Source organism: Erithacus rubecula (genome assembly GCF_903797595.1).
Source record: "Erithacus rubecula genome assembly, chromosome: 1".
Taxonomy (NCBI): Eukaryota; Metazoa; Chordata; class Aves; order Passeriformes; family Muscicapidae; genus Erithacus; species Erithacus rubecula.
The window spans coordinates 32,069,258-32,092,902 of NC_136658.1; the positions used below are offsets into that span (position 1 = coordinate 32,069,258).

General features: G+C 38.7%; 1 protein-coding gene across 7 annotated transcripts in view; it reads left to right on the forward strand.

Moving 5' to 3' along the window:
* The window catches only part of DLG2 (discs large MAGUK scaffold protein 2), a 966,889-nt gene that overhangs the window by 321,802 nt on the left and 621,442 nt on the right, over nucleotides 1-23,645 (forward strand). The window lies entirely within an intron of this gene.

Consider the following 23,645-nt stretch of genomic DNA (forward strand, 5'->3'; position numbering starts at 1 on the left):
AGATTGGTGTATTGAAAACAAACACAATGAATATTTCAGTGATTGAAATGAAAACTTGGCTAATGACTTATTTAATACATTTGTCCAAGGCATTTAAATGGTCTTATTTCAATGTATGGACTGATTATAACCCACTCTCTTTCTTTTGTTCCATTTGAGAACCCAAATTTTCATGTAAAACAATGTGAATAATTGACTTTTCAATTTTGCTGGCCAATGAAAGCTAAGTAAATGATGATTTTTGCAGAATAAAATTGTTCATGTGAAGTGAAACATATCAAACCTATTTAATGTTATTTTAGACTCTAGTTTGACAACTAAAATACATACTTTTCATCAAAAAAAAACAACAACCTTTATTATGCAGTCTCTTAAGACGAAATCTTTCCATTTTTCTGGATATCTTTATATTTTTTTGGGGCAATGCTTGACCTAGACTTTGTCCTTAAACTCTGATCTCTCTCTGTGTACAAATGTGAGATATTAAAACCCAGCTGCAGGGTGTGGGACTGAGGTGTACTATTTCTTGGTGGCAATCAAAAGAAGTGTGGCCAGCAGGCTGAGGGAGGTGATTGTTCCTTCAGAGGGCTGGAGCACCTCTGCTGTGAAGACAGGCTGAGAGAGTTGGAGCTGTTCAGCCTGGAGGAGGCAAGGCTCTGGGAGACCTTAGAGCACCTCTCAGTGTCTAAACAGGCTACAAAAGAGCTTTTAGAATGAGTAATGGTAGATTTAGATTATACATTAGAAAGAAATTCCTGCCTGTGAGCGTGGTGAGGCACTGGCACAGGTTGCCCAGAGAAACTGTGGCTGCCCCATCCCTGGCAGTGTTCAAGGCCAGGCTGGATGGGGTTTTGAGCAAACTGGTCTAGGGGAAGGTGTCCCTGCCTGTGGCAGAGGGATTTGAAATTGTCTTTAGGTACTTTCCAACCCAAATAATTCCATGATGCACTTCTTCAATAGTACATGGGGTGCATAGATTTAACTTTTCCTACTCATTTTCCATTTGGCAGAGTCACTGATGCTTTCCATAAATTCTTTTTTTTGGATGATGTTCTCTTGACACTCACAGCTAGGGGAGATGGAGATGAAAGGGAAAAAATAAAAAATAGCAAACAATGCTAGAAATAGACAAGTCAGTGGGATTCAGTCCTCTCATGCCTCTCTGCTGGTAAGGGAAATTAACTCGCTCAGTGCTTCATGCTGTCAGCTTCCCCTCAGTTTCCAGGCTGCTGTGTCTAAAGTTCAATCTACCATGTAGTTTTTTAAAATTGATGCTGAGTTCCTAAACTACTTCAGGGTTTTTCAAAATTTTTCTAGGACTCTAAAGACAACCTGGGGAAAAAAAGTGGATTGTGGTAGTGCTAGTTACTCAACTGGGTAGTCACTGGGTAATAGATGAAGCCAGTGTAAACAAATACATAGGGCTTTTTTATTTCTTTTTAAAAAATTTTATTTAAAATCTACATCTATTTGGTTAAAGAAGCTTATGTTTCCAGAGTCATTTCAATTTGGCTGTTTATCTTCCCTTTTCAACTATATTCATTTTGTGATTCACAGGCAGAAAACTTGTTGCTTTGGCCAAGTTATTAGTCATGTAAATGCTATTGGAGATGCAAGAAATGTCAGTCCAAATTAGGAAACTTTTGAAAAACCATCCTAGAGTGTAACAGCTCATAGTCCAAAAATATTTAAATGAAGTTGCATTGGCAGTTACCTCAGTCACCAGTGCTTTTTTATTCACTAAGCCTCAAGAATTCTTGTTCTGAATAGGCTTCACTGCTCTTTTCATGTTTTCCACTCTCTATTGCTTGAGGCAGGTTGTCAGTCTCTGTTATGAGTTGCCTGTGGTGTTAATATGGCTTTGGGAAATTCTGGTTGCTTTTGAAAATATTCTGAGGTTTGTTCGAGTCCTATTATTTATGATTTGTCTCACTTCTTGCCTGTTTTGTTTAGGTGAGGTTTTCTGGTTGAGAAGGCATTTTTGATTTTGATTTCTTTCCATGGAGGTGGTCTATGCCACTTCTAAGTGTAAAAAATGTATAAAATATCCTTGTGTGATCATTACAGAATTCTTATGCACATTCTTTCCCAAAGCAGTCCAGAGGTGTCAACTGGCTTCTTGTACTTCATGGTACATCCAGTGTGGAAACTCAGGACAGATGAAACTGCATTCCACCACTTCTAACTGACATTCTTCCCAATTCACAGGGTCACCGTTTCCCTGGCAGTACCTCGAGGAACAAGATAGATGCAGAGGGACTTTTTACAAGAGCATGTAGTGACAGGACAATATTCAAACTGAAAGAGAGCATGTTCAGAGTAGATATAAGGAAAAAATTATTTACTGTGAATGTGGTGAGGCACTGGAACAGGTTGCCCAGAGAAACTGTGGATGCCTCATTTCTGGAAGTGTTCAGGGCCAGGTTGGAAGGGGCTCTGAACAACCTGCTCTAGTGGATGGTGACAGTGCAGTGAGTTCAAAGCTCTGCTGTCACAGACAACCATTTTGGGTAATCCTAACCGTAAATTTCCCTAAGCTTGTCCTGGGAATTAAAACACCAGCATTGCTAGCAGCTGCTGCTTTAATGGTGTGTTTTTAATTCCATTATAAGAAAAATAGTTCCTAAGAATCCAGTTTAACTACAGTTCAAGGAAGAGCAATGTGTCCAGCAAAAATTTAGACTCCTAATACTAGTGTTGCAAACATTAGCCTTTTTTTTTCTCAGTTTTGTTTATGCAAACTAAAAATATTTAAGCGTGAAGGAGGAAGAGTTCCAGAACATAACTGAGGGTTTAAAACTTGCAAAATTGCACCAATGCCATCCATGTCAGTCATTAACCTTCTCATCACTTATATCCATATCCGTAACACTGAATGGCTAAGTCATCATATGAAACAAGAACATTTCAGCTAATCTCTGAGATCTATAATTAACAAATATAAAGTAAGAAAATTATTTTTACATATGGCAGGGTGGACTGTCCACCACTGTAGCTTTCTCAGTGATCTTTAAGGGGTTTATGAGAGTCATCTACCCACAGTCTCCAAGGAGACTTGGATAAAAGTGGTGAGGAGGTTAAGGGCTGACATGGAGAGGGATGGGAAGCAGTTGTGGGTGGCCCAGTTGACTGACACAGAGACTCAGAGACAGAACAAACAGGCAGGTAAAACTGCCATGTGGGAAGAGATGAGGCTCCACAATTTTGCCTATCTCAAGAGAAAAGTGCATGTGAAGACGAAATATTTTTTCCTCACTCAATGAGAGGATGAGCATCAAGAAGGAAATCTCAAAGAGCAGCTGAGGGAGCTGCTTCTTGCCCTACCAGATCTTTTGAGGACAGATTGCCAGAAAATAACTGACCATTAACTAATAAGGCCATTATCATGTCTAGTATGGGGTTTATGTCTTTTAGAAAAATATCACCAAGCTTTGGTTTAAAATCTAGTCCTGAGTAAGCTTTTCAGCATACAGTCTGTAAGAGTAAGTCAAGTTCTAGGTAATATGTTCAATAATATAAAGAACAACAGGAAAAACCCTGCTAAACCCTGCCAATTCATCAGTAAAAATCTCTTTCTGTGCTTGCTTGTGAGTTAAAACTCCACAGAAAAAGGAAAGATTATAGCCCATGAGGAGTGTTATTATTTGTCTGAAAATACAGTACTTGATTACTATACAATTTGTATCAATTTGAGTCAAATCTTTCCAGCAGAGTTATTTCAGATAATGCTCATGTAACCAAAAGTAGAAGCAGGTTCTGTTGTCTGGCAAATATCTTTCAGAGAGAGATTGAACATGTGGGAGGAGGTCTCAGTCAGAATGTACTTTTCCAAATAGGTTTTTTAGCATGCATGGACTCTCTGGTTGTATTTATTTTTTACAGAACCCTTTTTTTTTACTGAAATAAATTTCAGAAAGGCTTTGAATATGACCTACGCACAAATCCCACTTAAATTCAGTGAACAATTTAAAGGAAAAAGTCCTTTTATTAAGAATCAAGACTTTTTGTGTAAAGGCTGTCAATTTTATTGTGAGATGCTGGTATTTTTATTGTGAGAAAATGAGTAACTGCTCCATATTTATTACCTCTACAAAATAAACCAAAGGAAAGAAATTAGAGACTGCTGGAAATTATTGTTTATAGTCCCTAGCCTAGTGCTATGATCCAAAGATGAAAAGCTTAGAATAGTAAAATCATAGAATTGTTTGGGTTGGGTTTATTCCAGCCTTTAGATATTTAAAGGGGGCTTACAAAAAAGTGACAACAGACTTTTGAATAGGAAATGCAGCAATAGGACAGGGGTGATGGTTTTGAACTAAAAGAGGGTGGGTTCAAACTACATATAAGGAAGAAAGTATTTACAATGAGGGTGATCAAACATTGGAAACAGCTGCCCAGAGAGGTGGTGGTTACCCCATCCCTGGAAACATTCAAGACAGGGTCTGAGCACCCTGATCTGGTGGAAGATGTCCTGCTCATGGCAGGAGAGTTGGACTGAGTGACCTGGAAGGAAACCATGGCCCCACTTACCTGATGAGTAAACTCCTGCTTTCTACCCTTGAACTGCATATTTCATTTTAATACATGTGTCTTGTGCAAATACTGTTTATACCGAGTCAAAGTGTTTAGCAGCTAATCTTTAGGTAGCTGCTAATAAAGGGTGTCATGAAGGTGTACTCAAGCAGTCTGTCTGGAGATTACCTGGTTGCTGCTTTACAGGTTTCTGCAGTGCTGTGGGAAAGCTCAGCAGGGAAAGCTCAGCAGTTGCCATCTAGTGGAGGATGAATTCAAGACACTGAACTTTCCAGCAGTTACTGCTCCTTCTTGAAAATGGGAAAACTGGTGATGTGCAACAGCAAAAACCATAAAAGGGCTATTTTCAGTGCGCATATGGATCAGAAAATGAAACATGAACTGATCATATTTCATTCATGAGTGGCATGGAGACCTAAGTTGTACTCTACTTTAATCTGTATTCTCTATTTCCCACTTCTACATTACTATTATCTCCTTACATTTCAAGAGTTAAGCATAAAACATGCTTTACTTTAGATTTGTTTTGGAAGCACTATAATATAGTGGAAGTTTGGTTCTGTTTAAAAGTCAATATACTGTATTTTTCAATTGGTTCCTTTTCCCTGCTGTCCTGTCTCACTTCATCTCAGCAGGACAGCATCTGATCTGACACATCACTAGCAGTGCCAGCACTCACTCTAAGAACACAATTTCCAGTTAGCAAATGCTTGGTTCTCCCCTTTCAAGGACTTTGGCTTAATTTACAAAGAAGACAAACCCTGAGCTAATAGAGGGCAGGATCCCCTCTGGGCTTGGCTGCTCCTTGATTTATCTCCATGTGGACCACTGCCAGACAATGCTGTCTACAAACTCCCTTCTGTCCAGAGAGGCCATGGATCTTGGTGAATTAGTGAGCTCACCTGGCACAGCAATGGAATGGCACAGATCAGTTTCACTGACACATCCTGTTGTCTCTTGTGCTGCTCTCTGCCCTGGTGAACCCCAATCCACTTGTCCTCTGACTGTTCACTCCTGTTCTTACTGAATGGACAAGGAGGAAAAGAAAATGGAAGAGAAATATAGTAGAAAAGACAAAAATCAGCTGCATTTTCCCTGCTTGCAAGGACCAGCTTAATTAAATTAATTTCAGAACTTTTTCTGGTCTGGAGAGGCAGAAGGTGAGTTCCAGTTTGCAGGGAGCATTTCAGAGTGCATCAAACATCCTGAAGTCTGCAAGAGCCACTTTCTCCTGGCTGTTCCTTATGTTTGAGTATCTGTCTCCAAGCCTATGCTGGCTAATGTCTATCCTGAGACTGAGGCTTCACTTTCCCATCTGTAGTGCTCTTTAGACCTAGTCTTGTGTTCTGTGATTTCTCACACTGCATGGTGCAGTGGAGCCTCAACTTCATCTGGAGTCAGGAGGTGATGTGGAAGAAATAGGAAATAATAGCTAAATAATCTCCTGAACCTGCCCCAGCTGCTTTTAGACCACAGATTTCTGAGAAGAAAGCCCAAATGGCACTCCCTGTGTGACTTTGCTATCACTAGGGTTTAAGGTGGGATTTGTCTTCATGTTCACTGTCTAAGCAATAAATGTCTAAATCCCTCTGTAGTCAGTAGAGATACAGACAGAGAAGGAAAGGGCATCTTAGAAGCACACTTATACTTCAAACAGGTGCCCAAGTACTGGGGAGAAATTTCCCTCTGGTGGTGCCTCTGTCTCTGCATTGATCTTAGAGGAGCTGAGAGGAGCTATAGGTGAGCAGCAGCCCAAGGCTGTTCTTTGACCCAGAGCCCCAAGCTGCAGAAGAGCTGACAGCTGTGGAGCTCTGCTGATGTCCAAATGGTGAGGATGAATATGAACTGCCTGCTGGGAATGGGACCTGGTCTGTGCTGTCTACTGAGCCATGCCAAGGGACTGTCCAGGCCAGTTCACTGGCATGGGGTGAAACATTGCTAGAAATGGTCATGATGTAATAGTAAACCTTCTATTACCCAGCAAAATTGGGCAGTACTGTTGAATTTGCTTATGTAGGTGTATCCAACATGACTTGGAGTAAAAGAAATTAAAAATTTAAAGAACTCAATTTAAGTAAGATTAAGTTTATTATCAACAATTGTGATACATAGTATTCTCTGTCCATAAGTAGAAATGCAACTCTGTTAATATAGATATAAAACTATTCAGCATACAGCTGTGGAGCCTAACTGGGATTGTTTTCTTGAATAATCATCAGGTGCAGGAGCTGTCCAGTGTGAAGATTTCTTTCAAGGACATATCTCTTTTCTCATTCCTTCTAGCAAGGTTTGACAAAAGAATTTTTTTGTCAGATTTTGCTGCTGCTGTACAAGGAGGAATATTACATAGTAGACATGATAGGGATCATGTCAGTAATCCCAAAAAATAACGAATAATCCTCTATCTCTGGTAGAAACCAATCTCCAGCTGACTCTCAGTATTTGTAGAAATGGATTAATTTGTTTCACTTTTTCTAGGAGTGCATGTTACCTCATCACCATGCAAGGAAGAAATCCATAGCATAATTTATTTTTTTCTTGTGGGTAAATGAAAAGTCCAGACAAATACTCCCATGCCATTCTTAGAGACACAGAGTAGCTCAGAAGGTGGAATTGCCCTGTACTTCAGTACTCCCAGTCCTGTGTCTTGTCTAAATCAGTCTTTAAAACCTCTTGGTTCCTGTTCGGGGGTAATATCTTATAAAAACAATGTGCAGAATTGAATATCAGCTCAATTCTCCCTCATTAAAAGCCTGATCATGGAAGATATGGACTACCAGAAACATTGCAGATGGACCAGCAAGAAAGAAAAGGCAATACTCAGTACTCACAAAGGTCTGAAAGATAGAGCCCCTCTTGCAATAACTCTTTAGCCAAATTTTTATCACACTGAAAAAAGTCCAGTTTAACAGGTTTGTTTTGTTTAGAAAGATTACACCAAATCTGTCCTAATGTATTTGTCAGTGAGTTGGTTTGCTGTGGAATGCTGGTTTCCTGGCACATAAATGGAATGGGTTCTTTTTCCATATTGTTCAGGTTACCAGCATGTAGGGGCAGTTTCTGACTCTGGAGCATATGGATGAGTTTCCTTGTCATAAGAAAAAATCAGTTTAAGACTGTTTACAGATATTCTCCATTTGGCCTAACAGAAAGCAGTCAAGTCAATAAGTGTCTAGATTATACTTTAGAGACTGAATATTTATTAATGCTGCATTATGTTGTTTTTACCTTCACACTTCCAACTTGAGAGATACATTTTCTCATTTTCATTCTTTCCGTAAATACATGTGAATTACTGAAAAAACAGCTTCCAGTGAACAAAACTGAAACAAGATAAGCTTTGGGGTTTTTTACTGCATCTTCTGACTATAGTACTGCAAAAGTTGAGCAAAAAATAGCAGCTGCTATTTACTTCAGAAAAAACATAAGGTTAATCCATAGTTAATCTTAAAAAAAAAAAAACAAAACAGAGCACACTTTACACATATCTGTGCATTTGTGTTTCTCCCACTGGGCCAGTTATCATCTGCTTCTGCCAAGCACTGATCACATCCTACAGAAACAGAAAGTTCTTCACCTATTTCTGACTCTAGTGGAAGTTGTGGGCACGAAAACCCACTATCAGCATCTGGCCCCTAGAGATTAATGGCTCTATGCAGAGAGTATTACTAAACAATATACAGCACAGAAGGCATTTTTGGAGCACTGCAAAAATAGAGTCTCTTTTTAAGACTCTCATTACTGTCATATAAAACAGATGGGAAAGATTTGAAAGTTTTAAATTATAGTAGAAAAAAAAAATCTTGTGCCAAATGCAACTTCTCAGAAAGTTTGTAATAAATTGACAGGAACTAGCTTTAAAAAAAAGTAATAGCAAGCATTGCAAATGAGAAGACTGGAAATGGAACAAGAACAAGAATAATGATCTAAGAAACAGCACACTCTGAAAGTGTCAGAAAAACAGAAAAAAAAGTTTTACTGTTACTTTCATCGAAAAATCAAAGGGAAATGTTATAACTTAAATGCAAATGCAAAATCAGGATCGGAAATGGGAAGACAAACATTGGCTATTTTTACAGTTTTTCCACTAAAAAACTGGAGTCACTGAGGTCTTAGATGAAAAATTCCTGCCATTGTGTACTGACTTTTTGCACTTTTGTGATCCAGGAAGTGGAAAGATATTGAAAAGGTCATCCCTACATAAATTGTGTCATATGAAAATGTATGGTATTAAACTTTCAGTGTCTGTTCATTGTCTGTGCACAGGGATAATGATAAAACAGGAACTCATTTTCAAATGTCTGTGCCCAGTAATGTGTGATAATGTGACTAATTCCTTTAGCATGAATATTTTAGTTGCATATCTTTTGTCAGTCATGTCAGCAGATAAACTAATGTTAATTAGCTAGGTTCAGATAGCCTGGTTTAAAACATAGGTCTTTATTTCCCATTTTAATTAACAGACTCTAGTTCTGAATTGCAAGAATTTTTCCCTTCTTGACAGATCTTTTAAAAATGACAAGTCTATTTCTGAATTTAAGTACCAGTGCCTGGTACAGTGCCTGCTTATGCATCTTTCATTCTCCCAAGGACAGGTAATTTGGGCTTCAAAACTCATTTGTAATTAAAGCTTCAGAGAACTTTTACCTGTGCAAGAAAACTGATAATGCAGAAAAAATTCGGCCAAACTGTGTCAAAGGTTGAGTCCAGTTTTTCAGCCTGAGTGGCAGAGGAAGAAAAGGCTTTTAACATTTTAAAACCATTGTAGCAAAGTTGCTGCTGTAGAGGGTGGAAGATGCCAACCTGCTTCCCTGGAACTGCTGCCCCTCCGGGGCCACGCTTACTCTTCCCTTTGACCTTTAAAGCTGACAGCAGTGGAAGCAAATGACAGCAGTGATACCAGAGTCAGCAGCAGTGGAGCCTGTTTGTCAAACATTCTTCTCTTCACAGCTCTTAATGCAGATTTAACGGGTTTACCAGAGCAGATGGAGAGAGGAGTGGAAAAGGAATAGATGGAGAGCAGGGTGAGGGTCATCCCTCTCTGAGAAGAAAGGTTTGTGAGGGAGGAATGTCATGGTTATAAAGCAGTACACTACTCAAGGAAGGAGAAAGTATATCTTTAAAATGTTTGTCTTCCTAGTAAGCCTGTCTTGATTTTTTTTTGCTATCTACTCTCTCTTATTACAAATTTGGAATGTCTGTATGAACTCCTAAGCTGCCTATACAAAATTTACTGAGCAAAAATATTTCTAAAAGGATAAAATTACTAAGACATATGAACGGAAGGAATATTGCACATTTTGGAAAAGCTGATTGGAAAATCTTGAGAAAGAAATGAAAGCTACAAAAGCAAAAGGCTCTCTCTAAAATCACTTTTTAAAATACACAGATAGCTTTTGTTCAGGAAAAATCTCCTGCAAGAACCAGGGTGGGTGTTTGGGTTTCAATATGCGTCAAATGGAGGGAAATTGAGAGAGAATACTTCATGAATTTCCAGGTTATAAGCTGTACACCTTTTTTATTATAGAGCTTGACAGATAATAGCCAAAATGTTCTATAATTTTTTCCAAGTTATTGATGTTTTTGGCATTGTAATTATAGCAATCAGTGTTAGTAAGGACTTTATAAGATCCAAATTAGTCGTGTTAAGAGTTTTCGATTTTCACTTAGCCTGGAGGCTATGTTGAGACATTGCTGCATCTCAGGAAGGCCTCAGCAATCCTTGCAGTCATCTTTCACAGCCATCCCAGCTGTGAGATCTGTGCTCCCTTTGGCAGACATCCCATGCATTCCAGCAGTGATCTGGTTAAGGTTCCATTTAACATGGTAACACAGATGAGTCTGTTGGCTACTGCCATCATGTTAAGTAAAGGTAGTGAATTCACAGTGTCACTTAGAAGGCAAATTTGCCCTGTGGGCTTTCCTTCTGAGGTCTAATCCAGCTGTCTGCAGCTCCATTGGCACACTGGCAAGGATTTAGTGTAACTAAGAGAGAGCAAGTGGGAATGAGAGGTCGAGTGCTTTTTTATATGGGAACATAGTGATAGGACAAGGGGCATGATCTTAAGGTCTCTTCCAACCCAAACCATTCCATGATTCTAGAAAAATATAGATCACTCTTTATGCAGTTATTTAATGTCCAAGCATAGGATGGAGTGGTATATTAATGATTTCTATCCCTCCAAAAATGTGTGTTCTCTGAAATCTGTCAAGAAGTGAATGCACAGAGAGTAGGGTGTCCTTGGGCTGAGAATACCTATTGAGCTGAGTGGCATTTTCAGCTGTGACACAGCAAGGGCCGTGGAAATTGTGAAGGACTGCAACCCCCAATATTTAGCAGTTTTCTCATACTGAGGAATTGACTTCTGAACTTGACTTAAAAACCTCCTGTTCCTCATTTTATTCAGAATTCTAGGCTTGAAGCAAAATTATGGAATTTTTGCTTGCCATTTACCCTTTTCATCAAGTATTATCAATTTTTCAGTGAAGGAGCTGAGTCACTGGAATATTGGCACTAATTTCCCTGGAAGTGCAACTTGCAGGGGAGCTAGATTTATAGACTTCAAATTATCCATTTTTACTATTCTTATGTCAGAAGAAAATAAAGTAAAATGAACATCCACTTCCAAGCCACACCCTTCTGCCTTTGTTATTCAGATGTTAATCATTGTCTCCTTTTGCTTATTTAGATTTTGTTTATTGAGAGGTTTCTAGTAACTTCTGTCTGCAAGATTGCTTTTGTAACTTCCTTTGTCCCATTTCTCTATTTTAATTTAGATATTAACCTTTCTAATTCTTAAGTATAATTTTCCTGATGGCAGTCTGTTTCTTCTCTCTCCATTATTTTCTTGGGGTATGCTAGCTTCTCCCATTATTTGTTACCTGTCCTTAAACCAATGAATAGGCTGTGAAAATGTTCTCAGTGACACCTCCTGCTGCAGAAGTGAGCAGACAAAGGAGCTTCTGTGCTTCTGACACCTTGATTAGGAGGGGACAACAGCAGCTCTCTGCCCACACCTGCACACCAGGCAATGCTTCCCTGTGATTCTGGTGCAGCAAGTCCTCAGCCACTAACAGAATAGAAACTGATGGTTTTGCTTTTTGCACAATCACCAACATTGTCTGGGAAAATATTTTGTGCTCTCTACCATAGCTAGCGGATTTCGATTTTTTTTTTCTTCTTCTTCTTGATTTCCTATATTTTGGGATGACATGGCAATCAGATAGCACTTCTCCAGAAATTAGAATAGCCTGCAGAATTTGGCATTAGTGTTTTGTGGAAATTAGAAGGCATTGTTACATGCCTGTGTATAAATTCTAGCTGCACCATTTTTGTCTATACTGCAGGAAATTATGGACCCCACAGCTTCCAAATACATTCAGTTTGCTTCCCAGGAACTCGAGTTACTGTCTTGTGAGGAGCAGCAAGTCTCATGAGGAGGGCTGAGGTTCCTGGGAGTGTTTATCCTGGAGAAAAGGAGGCTCAGGGAGACACCTCATTCTCCTAAACTCCCTTAAAGGAAGGTGTAGCTGGTGGGGGTCAATCACTTCTCCCAAATAACAAGTGGCAGGATAGGAGGAAATGGTCTCAAGGTGCACCAGGGGAGGTTTAGATTGGATATTAGGAAAAATTTCTCCTCTGAAAGAGTGATCAGGCATTGGGACAGGCTCCCCAGGGAGGTAGCAGAATCACCATGCCTGAAGGTCTCCAAAAGGTGTGTGGGTGTGGCACTTGGGGATGTGGTTTAGTGGTGATCAGGGTGATGCTGGGTTAATTCTTGGACATGATGATCCTAGAGGTCTTTTCCAACCTTAATGATTCTATGATTCAACAGGGGATTGTTAATTGCCTTTGTGACTCAGAAATGGTTAATTGCTGAGCCCAGTTTCCTTGGTAGCAATAATAATAGTCTGGCTTTTTTCTGTTTATACAAACAGAATGTAATACCAACAAATAAATATTTTTAATGTGGTTTTTTGTCAAAGATTAAAACAACTCCTGGCACACTTGGGTGTGTTGAATGTCCTCAAAGCCATACCTCAGAAAATGGTAAAAAAGGTTTGCTTTCTGTAAACAAAGCATGTCAACCAACCAATCCAAACTGACTGAATGGGAATGGAAAGCAGTAAACCAGAAGTGGTACAGACAGTACAGAATAAAAGACAGGAAATGGGAAGAAGATATAAACCTGTAGTTATTAAAGGAAGCTAAAGGCAGGTACACAATATCTATGGCTGCAATGAGATGGAAAATGTGATTAGATGGAAGTGTTTTTGCATCCTCAGATCTGCAGCTACAAGGGAATATGCTAGTTTGGATATGTGGATGTGAGTCTCAGGAAAGGATTCAAATAACACTATATGCAGTTTTTCCTAAATGCTTTTCTGAGTGCAATACTGTAACAAGCCAATGTGATGTCACCCTTGAGTAAATAAAAAATTAAAAAAAAAAAAAAAAAAAAAAAAAAAAGGAAAAAAAAGGAAATATGGTCCAAGATTTTATATAGCACTAATAAGATAGTTGCTAGAATTTTATCTAAGTCACTATTTTAAGACAGATGTGGAAGCAGTGAGGATCATGTAAAAGAAGATGAAAAAACAATCCTTCCCAAAACAGGATAAAGTATCTCAATCTATTTCATTTGCTGAACGGGTGAATTTGATTACAGGGCCTGTGTCTGTACTTTAAAAGAAAATATGAAGGTTTTCTTCCAGTTCCCTGGAAAGGTTTAAAATTACTCAAAGAGATGAAAGTAGAAATCAGAGAAGTCAGCACCACTTCACAGTGAGAGTAAACATCACCAATTCTTAAAATGAAATTAAATAACCTTATTAAAGGGTCTGCCTCAAATATGACTTCTTGGAGACATCCTGAGCCCTGTGCTTGCAGGGGCCTGGCTGCCTCATTCCTTCTGACCTTGCTGTCAATGAAAAAATGAAAATGAAAATGTCCCATTTACTCTTTTCATGGGTTGCAGCCAGAACAGAGTAAGATCAGCATTGCTTGCAACAGGTTTCTAATGCTTGCTGGTCAATATGAAGGTAATAGTTCTCATCATTGCCTTGATGACTTGTCATCAATAGCTGTAATTAAATGCTCATATATATACATATGTACATATATCTGTAAAGGTGTCCCTGCTCATGGCAAGGGATTTGGAACTAGATGACCTTTAGTTCTTTCTAACCCAAACCATTCTGTGATTCTGTGATTCTGTGATTCTATTCTGAGTCTCTTTTTTGTTTTTTTGCAGATTGCAAAATTTAGTGTGTACCCCACTAGAACAAAGCATTAGATTTAAAACTAAGAATATGTGTTCCTGACATAGTGCATAATTATACTGCACAAATCTATAATTATGCATGTTATGCACTCCTGCAGGGAGGATAAATCTATCAATGGACATTAAAGTGGTGTGAATATTGTATCTCATTCAAGAAAATATTAATTTGTGAGAAGTGGGACAGTGGTCCAAAATGAAAGATTTTGTGCATATATATATATATATATATATATATATATATATAATTTTTTTTCCCAAAAAAATTCTTGCTAAACATTCATTTGAAGCAGATGACTCAATGAGGTGTTTCTGTGATCCAGGTCAGTAGCCATGTTGTCCTTAAACCTCATATTTTAAGAGTATCTAGTTGAACAGAGGGTTCAGGAAGGACTATTTTCCATCATAACACAAGTTGAATATGTTTGCTCAGAGATTAATTTTTTTCTCCTCTTCCTTTAAAGCATCAATGTTGGATGCAGCTGGAGACACCATGTCATACTGAGTAGACCAATGCTTGGAGGGGGTATTGAGAATCCTCTGCTTTAAATTCTTGTCTGGTACATTTTAGCTAGCTAGTGAGGATTAAATACATCATGAGACTTGGGGACAGGGATGAATTTTCCACGTGTCAGATTAGAAGGAACCTTGGGATTTTTTTTCGGGCTTTATTATAGCTTGGAGTATGGGTCATTTCTTATCTAATCAATTCCTTATTATTGTTGAAGCCCAAGGTAACACCTTGTTCTTTTCTATCCCCTACCTATGGCACTTAATAATTTAGTTTTTCATGGGCTGAAATTATGTAGTTTAGCTCAAATTACTGGGCTCTGTGCAAGATAAATGGGAGAAAATTAATGTCTTGTGCTACAGAGCTCAATCTGAACTGTCTAGTCATTCCTTCTGGTATTAAACATAAAACTTTGCCTTAGCAAATTAATCTGGTCTGAAAAGTCAAAAGTGGAAGGGATTTCAGAAGGGTTGCAGAGAGTTTACCTACAAACTTTAAAACTGAGTGTTAATACTTTTTGTTTTGTTTTGTTTTGTTCCTATTTTGTGACTAACTCAGTTTGAAATCAAACTATTTCTCAAATGTTTTCTGTAATTTTTTCTTTCAAATTTTCCATTTAGTTAAATGTACCTGAACTGTACATTTGGAATATATAATTCAATAATAACAAACATGTCTTTTGAAACTGGAGTTCATTTTAGGGATAATTTGGGGCTAACCCTTCTATCCATAATTGAAGGAGAATTACCCATCTACTCCTTGGACAATTAGTGTCAATTTGGCCACTGGGTGTAGTGAGACCAGGATAAGTGGGACCATTGCTGTCTTTCTCTGCCATGATGGTACATATTTATGATTATTTAGGTTGTGAGGTCCTTGTATACCATAATATGTGCTAACTCTGCCTACCCAATAAAGAAAATCTCTCCAGAGGGAATCCTTTGTTCCCAGGCTTGGTGGTACATAGTGCCTGACCCTCCTAGAGATCTTCTGGAACTGGTGTATCTTCCCCAGGGACCTAGAACAATGGCACCTTTTAAAAACAGTTTTTGCAGTACAAAATACCAGTGTTGCACTCCAGTTTCTTTTACAAGGGAGCCACAGCATCAGCAGGAAATGGAGTGTGTGTGAGATGTGCTCAGCACCTGGGATGAGCTGGAGGACACATCCTTCTGGCACAATGCTGGGGACCTGGTTTAAGACTTCCCAGCTGGAATTCAAATTTCAACTCGAGGAGAAAAAAAATGGGATTTCTTCTCTTTTTCTCCAAAAAACTCTGTGAGATATCTAGAACTTTGTAATATTCCAACCTGGGATCAGCAAGTGAGCAGAAGAATTGAGCTATTTAGTCCTAGGGAAGCAGCCAGTGTTGATTGTTTCCCTACTTGGATGGAGGAGACGAGTAGCTGGGAAAGAAGCAGCAAAGATAGCTCAGGTCATGTTCTGGGTTTTGTTTTCTTCTTTCCACATAAGAAGCTAAATATAACATGAGAAACTCAGTGATGGGCAGAATTTCTTGGCCCTCATAAGGAGCAGTAGCCATCTCATAGTTTGTGGTTATTGTTTTGATCCTGTGTCACAGTGGACCACAGTAAAATGCCCTCTCCCACCTTTGTTTCCCACTCTTCATCAAGGAGGCAAGCACAGTTTGGGAAGTCAACTCATTCTGTATCCATTGCTTGGTTGTGAATTTGTATTAAAGAACTAGCTTGAAAATAAAGAGTAAGGTGTTTTGGAAGGAGAAAGCTGGAGTTCAAGCACTGTTGTATTTTTTTTATTAGAAAATTACAATGGTCATGCCTAATGTTTAGCAAAACCAATTCATTTCAGTCAGTTTTAGAATTGATTGATGTTAGTTATACAGCACAATTGCAGTATAATAAATAAAAATCCCCGTATTTGTTCTTGACAGATATTATTCAAGGTAAAGGAGAATGGGATTATTATTTTTTTAGTGTTTCCATGATTTTAAGTTCAATCACCAGTGTGCCACATAGGAGATGTTCAATAGGTATAATACACGGTAATTAAATTTAACATGTTATAACATGCATATTATGTTGATTTGTCCCAGTAAGGACACATGGCCTGAAATGGATCTGAGGAGGGAACTCACACCTTTCTCAGGGGATTGGGAAAACAATTGGGATGTACAAGAATGTGTGGCCTCCTGTGGCAGTTTTATAAGAAAAAAGCTTAGACAGAGTAAATGTTTGGTGAATGAACTACTAATTCTGTGTCACTTTGGAAATATTTGTTTGGATTAGTAAATCCCTTCCTGAGGAAATGGCTTAAAAGAGAATTGGGGAAGATTAAACTTGCAGCAGAATTTAAGCAACTGAGTGTAAACATGAATTGTTTAAACCACCTCCATGGCTCCCTAATCTTGGGCACAGGGAAGAGCTGTAAAACCCTGATTTTGACCACTGTCTGTGTGTATGTGTGTGTCTGTTTCAGACAGCACCTTCATGTTGCTTTGCCAGCTCTTCCACTCCAGTGTCATCTTCCCTCCTGGAATAGTTGTTTGAGCTGTCTGGCTTTTTTTTTAAGTGGGAAGAATTATATTGCACAGAGTCACAATTACTCTTTTGCTGTTTGAACTCAGCAGTAGAAAAATCTGAGGAGAGAAACAAATGTAAAATTTCCCATTCCTGCAGAGCATAGGCACTTTCTTTTACAGTGAGCCACAGCATCAGTTGCCCTGCTGGTTCTGGGCTTCACCCCATCAGTTCTGAGCCCCAGAAGCAGAGAGCAAAGTCTGCAATTACTCTTTATTTCATATATTTTATCTATGCTACTAGAGCATGCTGCAGAACCCAGAAGATGATGTGTTCCCTCTTTAAAGAGGGGTACAAAATTGGAGAAAGGGACATAAAGCTTCATTCAGTATGTCAGAGTGAATATTTCTGAGCATATAGGTGCATAGAGTGGTTCATAGCCACTACCCTGTGTATTACTTTGGCAAGTCATATCACCCAGTCTGAGACCAAAGATGAAACCAAGCTGAGATATTCAATGGAAGCACCTTGTCTCCATGAGCTCATACACCTCACATCTTGCCAAGGTAACTTGGCTACCTGAAGGAATTATTCTGAGAAATTCAGATTCTGTCCACAGCAGGAAGGCGGTATGGAATAAGTAGGTGGGCTTAGTGCAGCATCTAGTGGACAAGTGTCCACATCACAAAAAAAAACCCTTGTGTTTCTGGCTGATTAGTGAAGGAAAAATCAGCAAAGGACCAAGGGAGCGTAGAGCAGAGTAAAATCCAATTTAGCTGTAAGAGGCATTGCTCTTCCTAATGAGGCACACTGGCTAATGAAAGGAACTCATCCTAATGTCATCCATTTTATAAATGTGAAATATACAGATAGGGAACCTGAGGCAATGTGGATTGACTTGAGTCAAAGTGAATTAAATCACTGGTCATAAACATGAATTTAATCAAAAGCGTGAACTCTTAAGTTAAACTGTGATTTTTTAAAATTTTGTTTGCATTTTATGTCCTAAGGAATCTTTCTCAATGACTGGTCCAGTGACTTAATGTGATGCTGTGCAGACAGACACAGTTTTTAAAGAAAATTTGATTTTCCTTATATCCTAGAGGGAAGGATGCACTGATCCTCACACATACATCGAATAAATGTGATCATTTACAAGATATTTTCTCTGTCTTAATTTTTTTGATTTCTAAATTGGATTTGAATTTAACTGGTGGCTAATTCATTAGAGAGATGGTGAATTGAAAACATGATGTGTTGGTGTGTAACAGAACAAAGAGGCAATCAGTGGGATTTTCAAAACCATTAAGCAGCCAAGAACTTTCCTTTCAATACTAAAAGTGTGGCTGAACTAAAGCAGGATTGGGAGCTAGTCTTGGTAGATACATTTCAAAGTCTCATGTTTTTAGCTACTTTAAAAAGTATGTCATTTGTTCTTTAAATTTTAGTTACTGTAGCTCGCATATTCTTCTATCTGACTTTTATTTATAAGTTGTAAAAGGAGAACAGCATGTTGGCTAATTAATTTCTGATTAATTTTCTCAGATTTAAGTGGATTAATTCACATGATAAAAATATTCCTGTTGAATCTGATAATAAATAGAAACTCAGAGAAATGAAGGCAAATGCTTATTTACACAACAAAAGCAGAAAGTACTGGCCTTTGTAAAACATGTAAATGTTTGTGTTCAGTCTTGTAAAAAAGTACAATACAGGGTAATTTGACATATTTATTATGATCAAGCTGTTGTTAAAAAAGCAGCAGTTTTTTGATTTCAGCTGTCATTATGGGAAAAGGTAGCACTCCTTAACTCATTAAAATCTGTGAATTAATAATTGTTGCAATACACTTTCTTATATGTTTCATTGGTTGCAATTATTTTAGTAAGCCCAGACATAGCATAAACTGTCATGTGTCTGAAATTTAAATATAAAAATTGTTTGCATTTTAAATCTTAACAGCTCTAATTTTAAAAAGTAGTAGGGGTTCCATTTTTAGCTTGAAGAAGTTGAGCAGCCCTGCTGAGCACTGGACTGTTATGGATCAGTGTCTCCTTTGCCCCTGCATGCAAAGCCTCTCCTCACCTGAGCACACATCAAACATCATCACAGCTCCTCAGGCATGGGCATACCCACTGCCTGCAAGAGGGAATTTGATGGTGGAGGCTCTATAGAGGCTGAGTCCTGTGGTTTTTTTCCCTCCCCCTCTCCCTGTGAGCATCAGTGAGTGGTGTTCACTGGTTTATTTATTTATTATTATTTACCTCCAGGGAATAAACTCCCCTTGTGGGTGCTCAGCTCAGACTGCTCGTCTCATTCCCTACCAACATACTTTTGGTTCTCTGGCACTTGTACCATTTTTCTTTTCTCATTTGTGCCTTTACCATGCCCCAGTAAGTTGGTTTGGTCCTTTCATCCTGTCTCTCCCAGGGTGTTCCTCTTGGTGCAGTAACAGTAGGACAGGTTTTTTACAGAGAGAGCATGTGATCATGATTGCTTTCTGTGATCTTCCTGATCTCTACAAATTTCATCCTGAATTCCATTCTGTTCAGAATCCAGCTTCTTCTAGGGCATCCAAGCTGTTGTTAAAATGTAGTGGTGTCCATATATCTGCATTGTAATACCTCAGACAAGCCATAGTTGCCATAAACCTATGATAAAATGAATAGCCATGTAAATGAGAAGTACCCATGGATATAATTTATTATGACTAGAATAGGACTTTTGAGATGCCTTCTCTTGTATCCAGGTTTCTGGATACACACTAGTTGAATGACCAGACTTGGAGGGCACTGGTTAGTGGGTCACTCTCTACCTTGAGACTGATACCAAGTGTATCACAAAAATCTATTCTGGGATGAACTGATCTCTAGCAGTGTCTGGGGATGAGGAGCATGTGCTCATCAGGTCAGCAAACACCACAATGAAGGGAGAAGTTAACATGCTTAAAAGGCAGGGCTGCCATCCATAGAGACCTGGATGGTCCGGAGAATAAACCCAACACAAACTTCATTAAATTCAACATGTAGAGATGGGAGCAGAGCCAGGCTATCCAGAGAAGTGATTACTTTTTTCTTCTGAAAGATTGTTAAATTATTAAATATAAGCAAGTTTAGCAGATGCCCACCAAGATGGTGAGAGCTGGAACACTTTCCCTTTGAGGGGAGACAAAGCCCCATTCAGCCTTTAAAGGAATGGCTTCAAGGGGAAATAATCACTGACCTGAATGGCACATGGTGGAAGGATGAGAGATAATTATCCTAGACTGAAATGAGAGAGGTTCAGAATGGACATAAGGGGACATGGTTTGTTCTGCAATAGCCTAGCAGTGGGCCAGGTTTCCCAGAGAGGCAGTGCAGTCCTTGGAATCCATCAGGACTTAACTGAACAAAGCCCTGAGCAACCTCTTCTACCTTCATAGCTGGTCCTGTTTAGAGGGGAAGTTTGGAACAAGGGCTGCCTGAGTTCCCTTCCAACATGAATTATCCTGAGATTCTGTGATCTACATTTTTCCTCCTTAAATAATGCATAGCATAGAACATTCCTTGCTCCAAGTAAAAGCACCTTGGTCTTCTGTCTTCCTTTCTGTACAAAAAAAAAAAAAAAAAAAAAAAAAAAAAAAAAAAAAAAAGAAAAAAAAAAATTTTTAAAACTGTCAGATTTTCTCATGGTATGAGAAATGTGTCTGCACTGAAAAATGGCAATATATTTCTTTGTGCAAGATGGCTGTAAGAATTTTCTACAGAAATATCTATGATCAGGAATGGTCAGTTCATAACTATGTTCCTCTGTCTCACTTTTTTTTTTTTTTTCAGGTTTTTCATTAGAACAGAGTAGTGGAAGTTAAAATCAACCCTCCTTTGGATGTTTATAATATAATCCTTATTATAGAATGTTTCTAACCCACCTAATTGCAGAGAAGTGCATTAAAATATGACCTGTGTGCATTCTGAGACCTCAAATAAGAGGGACTGATTATGGGTAGAGTTTCCACTTCTGCTTAAACTCCTCTCTAGGGTCAAATTTCAACTTGTTGATACCACTGCATCTAAACTGCCCAAGAGCAGTTGGTGGGAGACTCCAGATGGGAGTTTCTGGCTATGATACTCAAAATGTATCAGCAGCCACAGTAGTAGATATAATTCTCCCTCAGCTTCTGAATACTGTTCAGCTTCTCCTCTTTATATTTCTGTGCCAAGATCTGACACAAGCTTCATGATATTTTGGCAGAGATGGAATGTGCCAGCAGAGAGGGAAGAGAAGACTGCCTGGGACATGGAGGGATAGGCACAGGTGGCAAGAAGGGACAGCTGACAGATCCTCAGGATGTCAACCTACACTCACGTGACTGCACCATCACCTGCAGTTACAGAAGTCCTGTAAATAGTCTCTTAATCTAAAGACAGCTCAGGTTTACAGATGTAAAGACCTCCCAGATGGTTTTTATCCAAACATAGGGCTAGAAGTGGTGAGGAATCCAAGGGCCAACTAGTTCATCCTAGAAAAGTAATTTTTGCCAGTAGCCAGAAATCTCATATGGATGTTAGAGGGAGGTTCAGCTGTGGTTTGCTGTTCTGCCTTGGTGCTGAGGCAGTTTTCCAGCTTCTGATTCTTGTCAGTTCTCCAGCATGAGCCTGGCTCAGCCTGGCAACTCCAATTTATAGAATAGCCCTCTTTAAAGTTCGAAAGCACCTTATTTCCATCTGGCATTGATATGTGAAATATTAACACAAATATTTCTCATTAAAATCAAGTGTAGCTGTGTTTGTTTCTGGTACATCAATGGAGGATTTGACCATGTGAGCATTCTGAGGAGCTGCATAAATGCCTCTTTTTAATATTTATTCTCATGAGCTAAATTGTTAAAATCTGTTGTTGCACAAAAAGATGCAGTGAGGAAAGCAAAGCTGAAGCCATATATTTATGTTATCACTGGCAATATTCTTCAAAAAATACAAAAGCATCTTTTTGTGAGGTACACAGGCAAGCATAAATTGTGTACTAATAGTTCAGCAATTTCTTTATTATTTCTCTGTCACAACTATAAAATAACTTGTATATCAAACTGATAGCAGAAGCAGCACAATTTCATGTAAACAGCTGTCTACGTCCTCTTCCAGAAAATTTATGTAACTTTAGCTCCTTCCTATGGCTGAAAATGCAATAGTCTAAAACAGACACTGCTGTTGCATATCCTTAGGGGAAAAAAAGGTATAATTATTGGTTGTGGCTGGCAGTTTATCTTATTCAGAAAAGTGGTTTTCTATTAAAATAATAGAATTCCAGCAATTCACTACTTTTGTTAATCATCCAGAGTAAAACAAGACAGTGTTTATATTCACAGCTGAATGAATTGGTTTCTTTAAACACTGTAATTTTTAATAATACCTGAAGATGAGTTACTTAATTATTTTAATTAATATATAGATAAATATGTATTTTTTACCTCTCCAGAACAATTTTCAGTGGTCTGACTTTGATTAGTAAGCCTTTGGGGTGGTATTTTCATCTCGTGCAGCATAGCACAAATTTAATTCGCAGTAATCACTAAAAAACAGACAGAAAAATGTGATTGATAGTCTAACATTGGCTGGATGTAGAAATGTGAGAAATACAGGCATATTTACATGTTAGGAAGTGGAGGAATAACCTGAGGGAGGTATTTATGAGAGGACAAAGATCTTTAAAATAATAATGTTGAAACAGAGGCAATAATAACAAAAGCTGAAGACCACAGTCCTGCACATTCATCTACCTGTTTGAACTCATGGTCAAGTAATGTCACGTCTGTTGAGCTTGTGATTGACTGTGCCTGTGCTCTTTTCCTGTGAAAAATATGAGGCATTTTGATTTCATTTCCTGTAAAAGAGGAGTTTGCCATAGATTAAGAGTAAACATATGGAAACAATTCATTTGAGTCTAAATCAATTGCTAAATTAAGGTAATTTGTCAATCAACCTGACCCTTGAGTGTTTCCAGGCTTAAGATCAAAAGTAGTCACAACAGGGTACTCTGGCAAACAACTTTTGCTGTAGAGACCATTTGGTGTTTGAATGTCCCAGAACAAGACAAGAGTCATGTCCGAGAATCAGAGCATCACAGAATATAGAATAGGATAGGTTGGAAGGAACCTTTAAATGCCATCTAGTCCCACCCCTCTGCAGTGTTCAGGGACATCTCCAACTAGACCCAGTTGTTCAGAGCCCTCTCCAGCTTGATCTTGAATGCTTCCAGGGATGGGGCATCTACCATTTCTCTGAATAAACTGTGCCAGTTTCACCACTCTCTTTGTAAAAATCTTCCTCTTTACATCTAATCTAAACTATGGCTCCTTCAGTTTAAAGCCATTACATCCTATGTCGTTTTGAGAAAAGGATTAGTGATAAACACCTTTCTCTAATCTTAGAGATTCTGGTTGTCACCTCTTAGCTGCCTCCTAAGGCTTGATTGCAATTCCTTCTTATGAGGACCCATTTTGATAAGAATCAGAGAGTGTAATGGATATTTATCTCCATGGATATCTTCTGCTTCTCAGCTCTTTTGAGGGGCCTAATCATCTGGCTGTACATGTTGCATAATGTAAATCCACTCTTTGGCTTTTGGAGCCAAACAAACATTCTGGGGGGTATCCCATGTCACAAAAATTGCTATAGAAGAAAGTGAGCAGTCTGGAAACTACACAGTTGTCCAGCACAATCCCAGGATGTTTAGTATCCCCAGACACACACACAGAAGAAACACAGACTCTAGTGTCATGGAAACCCAGGATCAAGCACTGTGAACTGTGCATATGGCCTGTGTGAGTTGCAGGGGAAGAGCCCT